Source organism: Antechinus flavipes, chromosome 2, assembly GCF_016432865.1.
Source record: "Antechinus flavipes isolate AdamAnt ecotype Samford, QLD, Australia chromosome 2, AdamAnt_v2, whole genome shotgun sequence".
NCBI classification, from domain to species: Eukaryota; Metazoa; Chordata; class Mammalia; order Dasyuromorphia; family Dasyuridae; genus Antechinus; species Antechinus flavipes.
In genome coordinates, this window is record NC_067399.1 from 85,229,259 (window position 1) to 85,246,202 (window position 16,944).

Here is a 16,944-nt window from a genome sequence, read left to right on the forward strand (position 1 = left end):
TTGGCACCTCTGACCTCAGGTTCTCCTTCAGTTCTTCACTCTGGCTTAGAACGGGAACTAAGAAATTCACCCTCCTATAAATGCCCATAGCCAGCAGCAGGTTACTCTACTGTTTCTGCATTCACCAAACATGTGCTTATTTCTTCCTTTGGCAGCACAAAGGGACCTGACATCTCTTCTCAGTTGAGATTTTAATTTTTTTTTCTCATTTCAGTAATAAGATCTTATTAAGAATTCCTGGGATAGCTACTCTCTTCCCAGACTTAGACGGAAATCAGCTAGAGAGGAAATCACTGAGAAATTCTATGGGGATAGAAAAATATGGGGAGGAGAATTAGGAAAAGGAACTTCTGTCAGTCTTTATTTATCTAGTGAATTGTGGTGCAAGTGGTGGATATAGGTGAGGAAAATCACATGACATTGGAGTTATGGAGGCAGACCCATCTGTTGGTTCATCCAAGACTAAGAAAGAAAGAGATCACTGTTCACTTGAAGCCAGAACAAGATCTCTATTTCTTGGCTCTGAAGAGGCTCACTTTCCATAGTGAACCTTTCATCTTACAAGTTCAATACAAGGTTGTCAGCAGAAATAGAGATTTAGTTCTGGTTATGTTCTGGGAAATGTTCTCAGATCTTACTAAGTTTGATGTAGTCAGAGTTCTTGCTCAGAGCTGACACAAGCATATTGACAGCTTCAGCTTCACCCTCAATTTGTATGATCTTTTGCTGTTGCTCCTGTTTTATATTTTCCACCAAAAATTGAGCCTTATGGGTTTTCTGCTGAAACACTTGCTTGAACTCTACTGCTGCTGTGAGGCATTAAACTTGTCTACAACATCTCATTGATGAGATAAGGCAAGACAAATTCTTTGCAGTCCAACTCTAACTAATTGTATATGCTGAGCAGCTCCAGGGCATTGGGTAGGGAGAGCACTTAAAGGGAAATCTTCACCATGTGAAGATATTTAAAATCCATGGGAGAAGAGATCTTATGGAGCTTAGCACAAATGTCATAAATGATGGGATACTGGAACTAGGGGATACTGTCTTGTGAGGATAGTGTCCTGTTGCATATGCCAAATTCAGTGGCTCTTTGCCCACCTTCTGCAGTGAATACAGACTCTCAGATTGCATAGGCCATGGCTCAGGATCAAGCAGCAGTTCTAGCACTGCGCCCATGCCTTTGGGAGGTGGATAGCTATTGTGAAATCCTTCCACTTATGAGCCATGCTTGCTCTGGGGCACACTGATGTTGGGGAACTAGGCTGGCAATGTGAACCTCTTCTTCCCTTGTCCTTCAGCAAGGCCCTGCCCTGGCCCTAGCTAGTGCTGACTCCTGGGACTCACACCTCTCACATTATACTAGGTTCCACTATCTACTTGGCTCTTCCCAGGAGAAAGGGCACTGGAAGAACACTTTCTCCTAAACTCTTTCCCTATTTCTGTAGAGGACATGAATTTCAGACAACTCCTCCATGTTAATGGAAGTTTTTCCTATGTCTCAGTCTTTGGGGGAGGGCCCTCAGTCATGGACTTCCTCCCCAAATGCAATATTTAACTTCAGAAATTGAATTCATCATTTACAAATACATTAAATATAATAAATGCAAAAATAGACTACGCAAAGGAACAATATATTAATAAACTATAACATAAAAGTTCATAGGCAAATGAGTGACTTATTATCTCACAAATAGTTCACCTAAAAACAGAAATGAGAAATTGATTCTTTTTCTAGATGCTAAGACAAAAATAATATTGAGAATATACTATACAAAGAAAACCTGACTACTTTTACTTTATTCTGATGTTTTAGGTTTATAAAGTCTCTTACCTATCTATGGTGACATCCTCAAATACATTTAAAAAGACCAAGAAATATTTCCTGTATATAAGGCTATTCTTATGAAGTGAACACAATAATCAGTTTTCTACAACAGATTCTTATGCTTTCAATCCACTCAGGAACCAATTCTTGATTTGGCACTAGAAACATCATGGTTTGGATAAACAAAATTGATTTTAAAGGCTTTATAATCAATTAATTCTACTTCTGCTGTAGATTTCTTGCCATCTTATACACTGTGTTAAATAATATAAGTACAAATTCACTTATCTTGGTGAAAACACCAAGTAACTTACATAAATACTCACAATATTTTTGAAGTTCAAGGACAATGTAAAACCTGAATTAAAAAGTGAGAAGTTTCTTTAGAGATTATTGTATAATAGATATTTTATAAAACCTCTAAATGTAGCTTCATTTTAGAATACTAACAATTTCCTGTATTTGTAAGTGGCTCTTCCCAGTCTGCTTTGTTTTCACTCCCCAAATTTATGAAAGTCTGCAATTAACAACTGCATTAGGAATGAATGGCTTTGACCCCCACCTTTGAAACCCAGTTTTCACTAGTCAACTCCAAAAGATGTTCTACTGCAATAAGAGAAAATTTTAACTAAAATACAATACCTAGTTCATGGTGTTTATATAATTGAATTAAAAAACAAACAAACAAACAAACAAAAAAAAAAAAACTAGGGTCAAATTTTGTAATAGATATCTTCTATTTGTGTCTCTGTCCCTGTGTCTCTGTTTTTCTTTGTTTCTGTCTCTCTGTGTCTGTGTGTCTCTGTCTCTTTGTCTCTCTGTCTCTGTTTCTCTCTCCGTTTATGTCTCTCTCTCTTTGCCATTCTATTAAAATAAATAACTGACAGCTCCCTTTAAAAAACTTGTCATTATGGATTAAGACATAATAATCATATTTTATAATTTGATAAAATAATTACCTTGGTGTGGTCTTATTAAAAACAACAGCAACAATAATTCATATATACACCATTTGACCTGAAGAACTATGGATATGGCACATGTAGACATTAGATAGAAAGCTGAGGAGCATTGGTAATCTTGGAATCAGAGTCACTGTTCTGATGTCATGCATAGATTAGTGGATCAGTGGAAAAGGTTAGGTTCACAAGACAGAATAGTCAACTATAGCAATCTAGTGTTTGACAAACCCAAAGCTCCTAACTTCTGGGAAAAGAATTCATTATTTGATAAAAACTGCTGGGATAATTGGAAATTAGTATGGCAGAAATTAGGCATGGACGCATACTTAACACCATATACCAAGATAAGATCAAAATGGGTCCATGACCTAGGCATAAAGAACGAGATTATAAATAAATTAGAGGAACATAGAATAGTTTATCTCTCAGACTTGTGGAGGAGAAAGAAATTTGTGACCAAAGATGAACTAGAGACCATTACTGATCACAAAATAGAAAATTTTGATTACATCAAATTAAAAAGCCTTTGTACAAACAAAACTAATGCAAACAAGATTAGAAGGGAAGCAACAAACTGGGAAAACATCTTCACAGTTAAAGGTTCTGATAAAGGCCTCATTTCTAAAATATATAGAGAACTGACTCAAATTTATAAGAAATCAAGCCATTCTCCAATTGATAAATGGTCAAAGGATATGAACAGACAATTTTCAGAGGATGAAATTGAAACTATTACCACTCATATGAAAGAGTGTTCCAAATCATTATTGATCAGAGAAATGCAAATTAAGACAACTCTGAGATACCACTACACACCTGTCAGATTGGCTAAGATGACAGGAAAAAATAATGATGAATGTTGGAGGGGATGCCGGAAAACTGGAACACTAATGCATTGTTGGTGGAGTTGTGAATGAATCCAACCATTCTGGAGAGCAATCTGGAATTATGCCCAAAAAATTATCAAATTGTGCATACCCTTTGATCCAGCAGTGTTTCTATTGGGCTTATATCCCAAAGAAATACTAAAGAAGGGAAAGGGACCTGTATGTGCCAAAATGTTTGTAGCAGCCCTGTTTGTAGTGGCTAGAAACTGGAAAATGAATGGATGCCCATCAATTGGAGAATGGCTGGACAAATTGTGGTATATGAATGTTATGGAATTTTATTGTTCTGTAAGAAATGACCAGCAGGATGAATACAGAGAGGACTGGCGAGACTTACATGAACTGATGCTAAGTGAAATGAGCAGAACCAGGAGATCATTATACACTTCGAAAACGATATTGTATGAGGACATATTTTGATGGAAGTGGATTTCTTTGACAAAGAGACCTAACTAAGTTTCAATTGATAAATGATGGACAAAAGCAGCTACACCCAAAGAACGAACACTGGGAAACGAATGTGAACTATCTGCATGTTTGTTTTTCTTCCCGGGTTATTTATACCTTCTGAAACCAATTCTCCCTATGCAACAAGAGAACTATTCGGTTCTGCAAACATATATTGTATCTAAGATATACTGCAACATATCCAACATATAAAGGACTGCTCGCCATCTAGGGGAGGGAGTGGAGGGAGGGAGGGAAAAAAAATCGGAAAAGAAATGAGTGCAAGGGATAATGTTGTCAATATAAAGTAATCATTAAATAAAAATTAAAAAAAAAGAAGGAATATTTTTAAAAAGATGAGTTTTTTAGCAGTTCACTTATAGCTTGGAGCAGTTAAAACTGATGTTTTTTGTTGGACATATTGTTGCAGGAATGATAAAGGAACGATGCTTGGGGGAGGAGGCAGCCTAAGAACCTGATGGGCAGTTTGTCCAGAGAAAGCAAAAATGACTTTTTAAAAAAAATTCCAGCCAGTTAAGGGGTCTTAAAGTATGTCATTTTGCAGAGTTATGAATTAATAAAATTATTCAAGTTGAGTGAGGAAGCTATAGGAGCATTTAATAACCTGTTAAAACTGCCAAAACAAGAATCTATGAGTTTTGAAATGAGTTGTTTGTAGTACAAATGTTAAAAAGAAAAAGAGAATGAGATGAAATTAATATAATTTTGCAATAACTTGTGTATGGTGGTGAGGAGATGTCTTTAAATCTGAAAGTAAGAATATGTGTTTGCAATAGTGACAATCTGATTAAAGAAAAATGGGAAAATTAGGGAGAAAGAGAGATTTAGAGTAGATTGCAAAAAGTTATCATGGGTTGTTATGATTCTGGAATGCTAGATTCAAACTGAGGGTGGAGGTCAGGCATGATTGAGTAGAAAATCCTGATTTTACAGATGAGATAACAGCCTCAGAGTGGTTAAATGACTTGCTCAAAAATCACATAAGTAGTAAATAGATTAGCCAAAACATGGATTCATGTCCTCTGACTTCAAGTTCAGTGGTCTTTCTGGTAAACTACACTTCCTTCTCTGGATTCAAATACTAGCAGGATGCCTAGATAGCAATGTGCAGTAGGTCGTGGCTTTGGAATAATGCAAATTTGGAGACCATCTACATAGAGGTAATCACTGAAGCTGTTGAACTGAGTTTTTCCAATCTTAATTGAAAACTCATTTCTATTTTTTTTTCCTAATGAAATCATTGTATATATGATGTAAAATCATCAATCTAGATTTATTTTTCCCCTAAATTAAAAAAAATAGAAAAAGTAGTTTATGAAGATTCCAAAAAATCTGGGCATTTTTGTTGGAGAATGATGGTATTCATAAATTCTTACTCATTTAAAATGAGAAAGACCTGATTTTCCCATCATGCAATTCTTATAGAAAAAAAACTCAATTGTATAGGACAAAGGAAGAGAATGCAAAGTCCATAAAACTCATACATAAATGTATTATTTGTGTTTTAATTGATCAAAATATGTTGTAAAAACATTGTTGTTAAACATTTCAAGTCCAGTGTTAGATCCTAGGAAACTCTCCAAGGTGCTGAAAGTAATTTAATTAAATCCTGGCAATGTAACAGTAAAGCAAGTTCTCCTCTAAAGTTAACACTGTAGCAAGTCTCACCCAAATAACTAGAATTTATAATTTGGAAAATTATCTTTTTTTAGATTCCCTTATCTTTCTACATGAAGAAAATTCAGCTTAATTTATATACTACACTATTAATGGAGAAATGTCTGCCTGGTTTAATAAAGGAAGATCTGAGGAGTAGAGATCTGTTAAACAGGATTCATATAGTCTAAGAAGGTATAAAATGATTTAGACCATGGGAGAGGGTAATCAATATTGTAATCCTATGACAGGGAGCTGTAAATTAAATTTGTGCTGCTCCATTCTAATTCCTTTTTTTTTTTTTTAAATAGCTTTTTATTTACAAAATATATGCATGGGTAATTTTTCAACATTGACCCTTGCAAAACTTGTGTTCCAACTTTTCCCCTTCTTTCCCCCATTCCCCACTCCCCAGATGACAGGTAATCCAATACATGTTAAACATGTTAAAATATATGTTAAATATAATGTATGTATACATATTTATGCAGTTATATTGTGGCAGAAGAAAAATCAGATCTAGAAAGAAAAAAAATCTGAGAAGGAAAACAAAAATGCAAGCAAACAATAACAGAAATAGTGAAAATGCTGTGTTGTGGTTCACATTCAGTTCCCATAGTTCTCTCTCTGGATGTAGCTGATTCAATTAATTATTGAACAATTGGAACTGGTTTGAATCATCTCATTGTTGAGTAGAACCATGTCCATCAGAATTGATCATCATGTAATACTGTTGCTGAAGTCTATTAATGAGCTCCTGATTCTTCTTATTTCACTTAGCATCAGTTCATGTAAGTCTCTCCAAGCCTTTCTGAAATCATCCTGCTGGTCATTTCTTTCTTTTTTTTTTTTTTAATTAAAGTTTATTTTTTATTTTTTATTTTTTTAAAGCATATGCATGGATAATTCTGCAACATAAGCCCTTACAAAATCTTGAGTTCCAGTTTTTTCCCTCTTCTCCCACCCTTCTCCCCTAGATGGCAAGTAGTCCAATATATGTTAAACATAGTGGAAATATATGTTAAATCCAATATATGCATATTTATACAGTTATCTTACTGTACAAGAAAAATCAAATCAAACCAGAAAAAATGATGAAGAAAATAAAATGCAAGGAAAAAACAATAAAAAGAATGAGAATGCTATATTGTGAAACACACTTAGTTCCCACAGTTCTCTCTCTCTGGGTATAGATGGCTCTTTTGATCATAAGACCATTTAATCTGAATCATCTTATTGTTGAAGAGAGCCATGTTCTTCAGAATTGATTATGTTGCCATATTATTATTGTTAATTATTATGTTAATAATATGTTGCCAAACAGTGAATTCTTATTCCCAAAGCTGAGGTCATTGGATTTGTCAAACACTAGATTACTATAGACATTAACTATTTTATCCTGTGAACATAACCTATTCCACTGATTTACTACTATCGTTCTTAGCCAGTAACAAATGTTTTTGATGACCCTACTTTATTTATTTATTTATTTTTAATAATTATAACTTTTTATTGACAGAACCCATGCCTGGGTAATTTTTTACCCCTTGCACTCATTTCTGTTCCTACTTTTCCCCTCCCTCCCTCCACCCCCTTCCTCAGATGGCAAGCAGTCCTATACATGGTAAATATGTCACAGTATTTCCTAGACACAATATATGTGTGCAAAACCAAACAGTTCTCTTGTTGTACAGGTGAGTTGGATTCAGAAGGTAGAAAGAATCCGGGAAGAAAAACAAAAAATGCAAGCAGTTTATATTCATTTCCCAGTGTTCTTTCTTAGGGTGTAGCTGCTTCTGTCCATCCTTGATCAATTGAAACTGAATTAGATCTCTTTATTGAAGAAATCCATTTCCACCAGAATACATCCTCATACAGTATCATTGTTGAAGTATATAATGATCTCCTGGTTCTGCTCATTTCACTTAGCATCAGTTCATGTAAGTCTCTCCAAGTTTCTCTGTATTCATCTTGCTGGTCATTTCTTACAGAACAATAATATTCCATAATATTCATATACCACAATTTATTCAGCCATTCTCCAATTGATGGACATCCATTTAATTTCCAGTTTCTAGCCACTATAAAATGGGCTGCCACAAACATTTTGGCACATACAGGTCCCTTTCCCTCCTTTAAGATCTCTTTGGGATATAAGTCCAGTAGAAACATTGCTGGATCAAAAGGTATGCACAGTTTGATAACCTTTTGAGCATAGTTTCAAATTGCTCTCCAGAATGGTTGGATTCATTCACAACCCCACCAAAAATGTATCAGTGTCCCAGTATTTCCACACTCCCTCCAACATTCATCATTATCTTTTCCTATCATCTTAGCCAATCTGAGAGGTGTGTAGTGATATTTCAGAGTTGCATTAGTTTGCATTTCTCTGATTAATAATGATGGAGCATCTTTTCATATGGCTAGAAATAGTTTCAATTTCTTCATTTGAGAATTGTCTGTTCATCTCTTTTGATCATTTATCAATTAATTGGAGAATGGCTTGATTTCTTATAAATTAGAGTCAGTTCTCTATGGATTTTGGAAATGAGGCCTTTATCAGAACCTTTGACTGTAAATATGTTTTACCAGCTAATCGTTTCCTTCTAATCTTGTCTGCCTTAGTTTTGTTTGTACAAAAGCTTTTCATTTGATATAATCAAAATTTTCTATTTTGTGATCAATAATGATCTATAGTTCTTCTTTGGTCGCAAATTCCTTCCTCCTCCACAGGTCTAAGAGATAAACTATCCTGTATTCTTCTACTTTATTTATAATCTCATTCTTATACCTAAATGATGAACCCATTTTAACCTTATCTTGGTGTATGGTGTTAAGTATGGGTTAGTGCCTACTTTCTGCCATATTAGTTTCCAATTTTCCTAGAAGTTTTGTGAAATAGTGAATTTTTATCTGAAAAGGTGGGGTCTTGGAGTTTGTCAAACACTAGATTACTCTAGTTATTGACTATTTTTTCCTGTGAACTTAATCTGTTCCACTGATCAACTAGTCTATTTCTTAGCCAGTACCAAATAGTTTTGATGACTGCTGCTTTATAATATAATTATAGATCTAGTACAGCTAGGCCATCTTCATTTGATTTTTTTTTTTCATTAGTTCCCTTGAAATTCTTGACTTTTTGTTCTTCCAAATGAATTTTGTTGTTATTTTTTCTAGGTGAGTAAAACAGTTTATTCGGAGTTTGGTTGGCATAGCACTAAATAAATAGAGTAGTTTAAATACTTTATTTTTATTATATTTATTATATTTGCTCATCTTTATTATATTTGCTCAACCTATCAAAGAATATTCAATATTTTTCAAATTGTTTAGATCTGACTTTATTTGTGTGGTAAGTGTTTTGTAGTTTTGTTCACACAGTTCCTGACTTTCCCTTGGCAGATAGATTCCCAAATATTTTATACTAATGACAGTTATTTTAAATGGAATTTCTCTTTATATCTCTTGCTGTTGGATTTTGTTAGTGATGTATAAAAATGTTGATGATATATGTGGATTTATTTTGTATCTTGCAACTTTGCTAAAGTTTTGGATTATTTCTAATAGCTTTTTAGTAGATTCTCTGAAGCTATATCTATATATAAGTATACTTACAGATATACTATATCTATATATAAGTGTACTTACAGAACTGTATATATACTGTAAGTATGTATATATATATATATACTGTAAATATATATGTTGTATATATATATATATGTATAATATCTGTATACTCTGTATGATCTCCTGTAAGTATACTATCATATCATCTACAAAGAGTGATAATTTGGTTTCCTCATTAACTACTCTAATTCCATTAATCTCTTTTTCATCGCTTATTGCCAAAGCTAGCATTTCTAATACAATATTGAATAGTAATCATGATAGTGGGCAATCTTGTTTCACTCCTGATCTTATTGGGAATGGTTCCAGTTTATCCCCATTACATTTGATGGTTACTGATGGTTTTAAATAGATACTTTTGACTAGTTTAAGGAATAGTCTATTAATTCTTATATTCTCTAGTGTTTTTAATATAAATGGGTGTTGGATTTTATCAAATGCTTTTTCTGCACCTATTGAGATGATCGTATGTTTTTTGTTAATTTGGTTATTGATGTAATCAATTATGCTAATAGTTTTCCTAATATTCAACTAGCTCTGCATTTCTGGTCAACATGCCACTTGGTCATGGAATATTATCCTGTGGATGATTTTCTGTCATCTTTTTGCTAACATTTTATTTAAGATTTTTGCATCAATATCCATTAGGGATATTAGTCTATAATCTTCTTTTTCTGTTTTTGTCCTACCTGGTTTAGGTATCAGTACCATGTCTGTGTCATAGAAGGAATTCAGTAGGAGTCCTTCATTCCCCTTTTTCCAAATAGTTTATATAGGATTGGAGTTGATTGTTCTTTAAGTGTTTGGTAGAATTCACATGTAAATAAATCTGGTCCTGGGGATTTTTTTCTTAGGGAGTTGATTAATAGCTTGTTCTATTTCTTTTTCTAAAATGAGACTATTTAAGCAATTTACTTCCTCTTCTATTAATCTGGGCAACCTATATTTTTGAAGGTATTCATCTATTTCATATAAGTTATTGAATTTATTGGCATAAAATTGGGCAAAGTAACTCCTAATTTTTGCTCTAATTTCATCTTCATTTGTGGAAAGTTCTCCCAATTCATTTTTTAAGACTAATAATTTGATTTTCCTCTTTCCTTTTTCTAATCAAATTTACCAAAGGTTTATGTATTTTGTTGGTTTTTTCATAAAACCAACTCTTAGTTTTATTTATTAATTCTACACACACACACACACACACACACACACATATATATAACTTTCAATTTTATAAACCTGTCCTTTTATTTTTAAAATTTCAAGGTTAGTGTTTGATTGGGGGATTTTAATTTGTTCTTTTTCTAGCTTTTTTAGTTGCAAGCCTAATTAATTGATCTACTCTTTCTCTATTTTATGTAAATTAGCCTCTAGAGATGTAAAATTTCCCTTTATTATTGCTTTTGCTGCATCTCACACATTTTGGTATGATGTCTCATCATTGTAATTCCCTTGGGTGAAATTATTAATTGTGTCAATGATTTGGTGTTTCACCCATTTATTATTTAGGATGAGATTATTTAGTTTCCAATTACTTATTGATCGATTTTCCCCTAACTTTTTATTTGTAATGGACTGAGGCTCAAGTTGATGCACTGAGGTCCCAAGAATGCGAGGCTAAATAGTAATTGGAATATACTCTATTAATATATATGCTTGGAGAAAGAACGCCCCCACCCCCCACTCTTTGTGCAAGTCCTGATGTGATGTATAGGAAATGACAGTTTAGTGGGTGGAGGCAGGGGAGTGGAAAGGGAAGTGGAATGAGAGACTGCTGGCTGGTTTCTTGACACAACTGCTTGCATTGCTATCGCGGTCCCCCTTCACCTCCGATCCCCCTTTACCTCCAATCCCCCTTTCACCTGCAATCCCTCTTTACCTTTGCTGGCTGGCTTCCTGTCACAGCTGCCCATATTGCTATCGCAACCCCCCTTCACCTCGAAAAGAATAAAAATTGAAGATTTTTCCCTTTACCTGAATTCCTGACTGTGGCTGATTTTAAATACTTGGTCATCACATTTGTCACCCAAGCATGGGAACCAAGGACCCTACTTTCACTGAAGAAGTCTCCAGTGACCAGGAACTTAGACGAGTATAATAACCAAACAGGGAACTTATTTTCTTAAAGACTAAACTAGTAAACTTTTTTGGCTGAAATGGGACAGATGCTAGGTAAAGATTCTCCATTCCCCCACCCCAAACCTCCCCACCCAGGAGTGGTGCTATAGAAAGCATGCTTAAGCTGATAGAAGATCAAGGGCTGCTTAAAACTTTGGAACAGATAGCTAGACTTCTGGGTACATTAAAATGCACCTCCCCTTGGTTCTTAAAGGAAGAGCAAACCTCTCCAGATAATTGGACATTAAATGGGAAACAGCTCTCTGCATATTACAATGAAAACAGTCCTCATTCAATTTCCATCGAGCCATTCTATTTATACAATATAATACAGTTGGCCTTAAGAAACCATATAAGTTATAGGAAAAAAAAGAAAAAGCTTTAAGAACACCCGAATGGGGAAGCCTGAGATAAAGGAGGAAGACAATGAACAGATTAATGACCATATCCCCACAGGGCATGGAGACTTAAGTGAGGCTTAAGGGTGTGGTGAATCTGAGGCAGCTTCAGCCCCACCTAAGGAGCAGGTAATTGACTCTTCTCCATCAACTACACCTTCGGGGATGGGAAGGGAAGGGGTAATGGAGAGGGGGCAGTGACAGCACCAGCACCTCTCCCCCAGCATCCACCACTCCTATGACTAGATTGCAAAAGGGACTGATTAAGGCCAAAACTGAAGGGAGAGATGTATTGGAATTTCAACACCACATTTTTCCTGTAATTCAAGAAAGTAGAAAATCCACTTTTTGATGTAGAAATCCTCAAAGACCTGAAAAAGGTTTGCACTCTTTATGGGGCTACATCAGCTTATGTTAAGATGTTATTACAGAATTTGGCTTTTGAAATCTTGAAATTTGACTGGAAATCTATAGCAAGGATATGCCTAGAACCTGGACAAAACTACTTGTGACTTTCTGAATATAGTGAGCTCTATAGGATACAAGCCAAACAAAATAGAAAAAGTAGAGTTCATGCTGCAATCACCTGTGACCTACTAACAGGTGTAGGTTCCTAATGTCGCAGTACAGATTAATTATTCCATAGCAGCATATGAGCAAATTGCTGCTAATGCTATCAAAGCATGGGCTTCTCTCCACAATAAAGACGACAAGGGTGAGGCCTTCACAAAAATAACATGAGGGCCAAATGAACTTTTTGCTGACTTTGTGGGACATTTGCAGACAGCTATCACAAGAACTAATGGGGAAAATGCAGTAACAGACATTTTGATAAGGCAACAAAGCTAAGGAACATGCTAATGAGGTTTGCAGAAAAATTATGCTAGGACTGCACAAGGATGCTCCTTTAGAGGAGATCATAAGGTGCTGTGCCATAGTGGGCACAAATGCTTATTATACCCAAACTATGTTGAATATGGAAAGACAGGGTCCTTCTTGGCAAAGGAATTCTAGAGAAACTCGTAGATGCTTTCAGTGTGTAAAAGTTGGACATTTGAGAGCTCATTATAGATATGGAGATAGAATGAGAAGACAGGGTGAGAGAATAAAACCCCAAACCCCATGTCCAAAATGTAACCGAGGCTTTCACTGGGCCTCTGAATGTAGATTGATCCAGAGAAATGAGAGGCAAGGCCCAGCTCCAAGGTATCAGTCAAAAGATAGGTGGGGTATGATAGCAACTGAGGTTACACCCAAAGAGTCTTTAGAAATTCAGGACTTTGATGTCATCAACCAACAGAAAAGCAATCAGGATTACATTGGGGAGGTTACAGGCATTTTAACACACACAAAAAAAAGTGTCCAGTGTCCAGTGCAAACAGCTCCACTATCTTTAGATAATCGCCAGGTGATGTGGAAAGATCCAGAAAGTGGTAAATAGAAGGGAATTAGATAGGTTAACTGCTTGGGGAAGAGGGTTTGCTTGTATTTTTACAGGAGGAAGAGGAATCAGATGGGTGCCAAAGAGCCGTATTCTCCTTATCTATCGCAGAGAAACAGAGCAGACCCTTGAAACAAAGGAGAAGACCCAAGAAATATCGGGTGGTTCTATTACAGATTGTACTCACCATTGAAAGAGCATGGCAGTTATGGTGTTTGACTCATGGACATAGAAAATTGCTGGACTTCAAAACCCCCAGAAATCATTGGATTCTCTGAGACATGATAAGATTGTTGTAGGACTTGAAAACCCTCAGGAATTATTGGATTCTCTGAGACAAAAGATTGTTGTAGGACTTGAAAGCCCTCAGGAATCATTGGATTCTCTGAGACATAAGATTGTTGTAGGACTTGAAAGCCCTCAGGAATCATTGGATTTTCTGAGAAATGATAAGACTGTTATAGGACTTCAAAACCTGCTGGAATCATTGGATTCCCTAACACATAAAGAGACTTTTGTAGGACTTCAAAAACTTGGGGGAATCATTGGATTCCCTGACATGTGAAGCAATGGACAATAAATTGGCTTTGGATTATCTCTTGGCTGCTGAAGAAGGAGTATGTGTGACTGCTGTTTACATAACCTCCTTTTAGGACTTCTGGCAATCTTTTACACCATGTTGATTAATGTTATTTGTTATACCATTACTTCTGTGTACAATTCATGTTTGTTACACCACATCAAGCCTGCACTGACTGTGGGGAGAGTCATCACTAATAGCTTTTGTGTTATTGCTATGTGCTTGTGTAATACCTCCCATGCTGATGGGTTTGTGCATACCTTTTTCTAATAAGACCCTTCAGCCCAGAGAGCCGCTAGCAACCCCACTTCCCTTTGGTGTTTTTCATCTCCCTTCTTGAGTTGTCAGGGAAGGCATGATTATCTCCTTTTTAGTGCTTTCACCTCCTTTCCTGAAAAGTCAGGGAAGGTGTGATCACCTCCCCTTGGGGGTTCTGACATCCTTGAGGAGTCAGGGATGGCATAACCACTTGTGTTCTAAAACAAAACAAAGTGGGAGATGTAATGGGCTGAGGCTCGAGTTGATGCACTGAGGTCCTAAGCACGTGAGGCTAAATAGTAATTGGACTATACTCTATTAATATATATGCTTGGAGAAAGAATGGCCCCTGCCCACTCTTTGTGCAAGTCCTGATGTGTTGTATAGGAAATGACAATTTTGGTGGGTGGAGGCAGGGGAGTGGAAAGGGAAGTGGAAAGAGAGACTGCTGGCTGGTTTCTTAATACAACTGCTCACATTGCTATTGTGATCCCCCTTTACCTCTGATCCCCCTTTCACCTGCAATCCCCCTTCACCTCTCCTGACTGGTTTCCTGTCGCAGATGCCCATATTGCTATCACAATCCCTTCACCTCAAAAAGAATAAAGATTGAAGATTTTTCCCTTAACCTGAATTCCTGACTCCGGGTGATTTTAAATACTCGGTCATCACATTATTGAATGTAGTTTTTATTGCATTGTGATCTGAAAAAGATGCATTTGCTATTTTTGCCTTTCTGCATTTGATTTTGAGGTCTTTATATTCTAATATATGGTCAATTTCTGTCTCCATTCAGTTTTCTCCAAAGATCTATCATATCTGCCTTTTCTAGTATTTTATTTATCTCTTTAATTTCTTATTTATTTTGTTGTTTGATTTATGTAGTTCTGAGAGTGCAAGGTTGAGGTCTCCCACCATTATAGTTTTCATATAGTTTTCCCACCATCTATTTCTTCTTGCAGGTTTCTTAACTTCTCCTTTGGGAATTTAGATACTATGCCACTTGGTACATATATGTTTAGTATTCAATTTGCTTCATTATCTATAATGCCCTTTAGCAAGATATAGTTTCCTTCCTTATCTCTTTTAATTAGATCAATTTTTGCTTTTGTTTGATCTGAGATCAGGATGGCTACCCCTACTTTTTTTTACTTCAGCTGAAGTGTAGTAGATTCTGCTCCAGACTTTTACCTTTACTTTGTATGTATAGCCCTGCTTCAAGTGTGTTTCCTGTAAACAACATATTGTAGGATTTTGGCTTTGAATTAATTCTGCTATCAACCTCTGCTTTATGGGGTAGTTTACCCCACTTACATTTAATGGTAAAACTACTGATTCCATATTTCCTGCCATTTCATTATCCCCAAATTTTACTTTTCTCTTTCCTTTCCCCCTTACTCCCCTCCCCACTATTAAATTTATGAACACTATTTACCTCACACAGCCCTTCCTCTTTAAAGTCCCTTCCCCTTTCTTGAAACTTTTTCCTACTATTTCTATATTCTCTTCTATTTAGCCTACCCCTTCCCTTTTTACCTTTCTCCTCCCACTTTTCAATGAGATGGGAGAAGTTTCTTTGTAAAGCAAATATGTGTAATATTTTCTCTTTGAGCCAAATCTCATGAGAGTAAGATTCACACAATGTTTATTCCCCTCCCTTCTTTCACGAGAGGTAGTTTTCTTCTTTTTACATCCACTTTCCCCTTTTTCTGATACAATCTCCTTTCCATCTCTAATTCCTTTTTTATATTATAACAGTAAAAAAAGTTGGGTTCTGCTTTGGGGGCAATGAGGGCTTTCCAAGCTTCCTCAACAGGCAACAGGAAGTGGCAGTAAAACAGCAGAACCTTGGCTGTACTGGGATCTGTTGGGCTGGGATTGTGCTGAGTCACTCCCTATGAGTGGGTGGCTGTGACCAGGTCCAGTGAGACTCCAGTGCTTTGGGGTACACTCTTTACCTTTGCGTATTGGAAATTTTATAACTTCTCTTTTGATCTACTGGTTTGCAACCAGAGCAGAATAGCCACACTTTGGTAGAGACTTCTCCTCAGATTCTCTGCCCCATGGAGACTGCCCCTGCCCCAGTTTGCTCAGTGTATGCTGGCTTCCATGCTCTGCCTTCCTGCCTATCTGTGCCTGGACCTGGACTCTTCCTCAGTTTGCACATGACCAAAACAGACCTTTTCTGGTGATCTTCAAGATTATCTTCTGTTGGTAATTTTTGCACTTCCAATATTAGTGGGTTATGATAGTCCAGCACTAATTCAGAAACTGAATTTCACAAATAGTATGAGGGAAGCAGGAAGGTTCAGAAAGAAGCATGTGTACTCTCCTCCATCTTAGCTCTGCACCCCTCTATTCTAATTTTGTTGGGAAATGGGGGTGAGGGGCACATGAAAAGTTTAATTTATGTTTTTATGATGTCCAGGAGTTCAGGCTTAAGGGAAGCCCCATTCACTAAGAAGCCATTTACATCAGCCTATGATGCCATATTTTTACAATTGATGTCTGTCATAGGTAGTCCATAAATGATTATGATAGATAATAGTACATATTCTGAGATATGTCTAAGATCAGGCCCAGAGTTTCCCATGAATCTCCTGAATATTCTAAGACTTAGTTGTCTTGCCCATACCATTAGGTCAGACAGGCTCATACTTTAGGACAACTTTGTTTCTGTTCTTCATATTGTCTGCAATGGCAGATAATGTTCAAAAA

At 36.1% G+C, this 16,944-nt stretch overlaps 1 pseudogene; it reads right to left on the bottom strand.

Moving 5' to 3' along the window:
* Nucleotides 1-462: 462 nt before the first annotated feature.
* LOC127546455 (prohibitin-2-like) overlaps nucleotides 463-16,944 on the bottom strand; it is a 33,477-nt pseudogene continuing 16,995 nt past the window's right edge.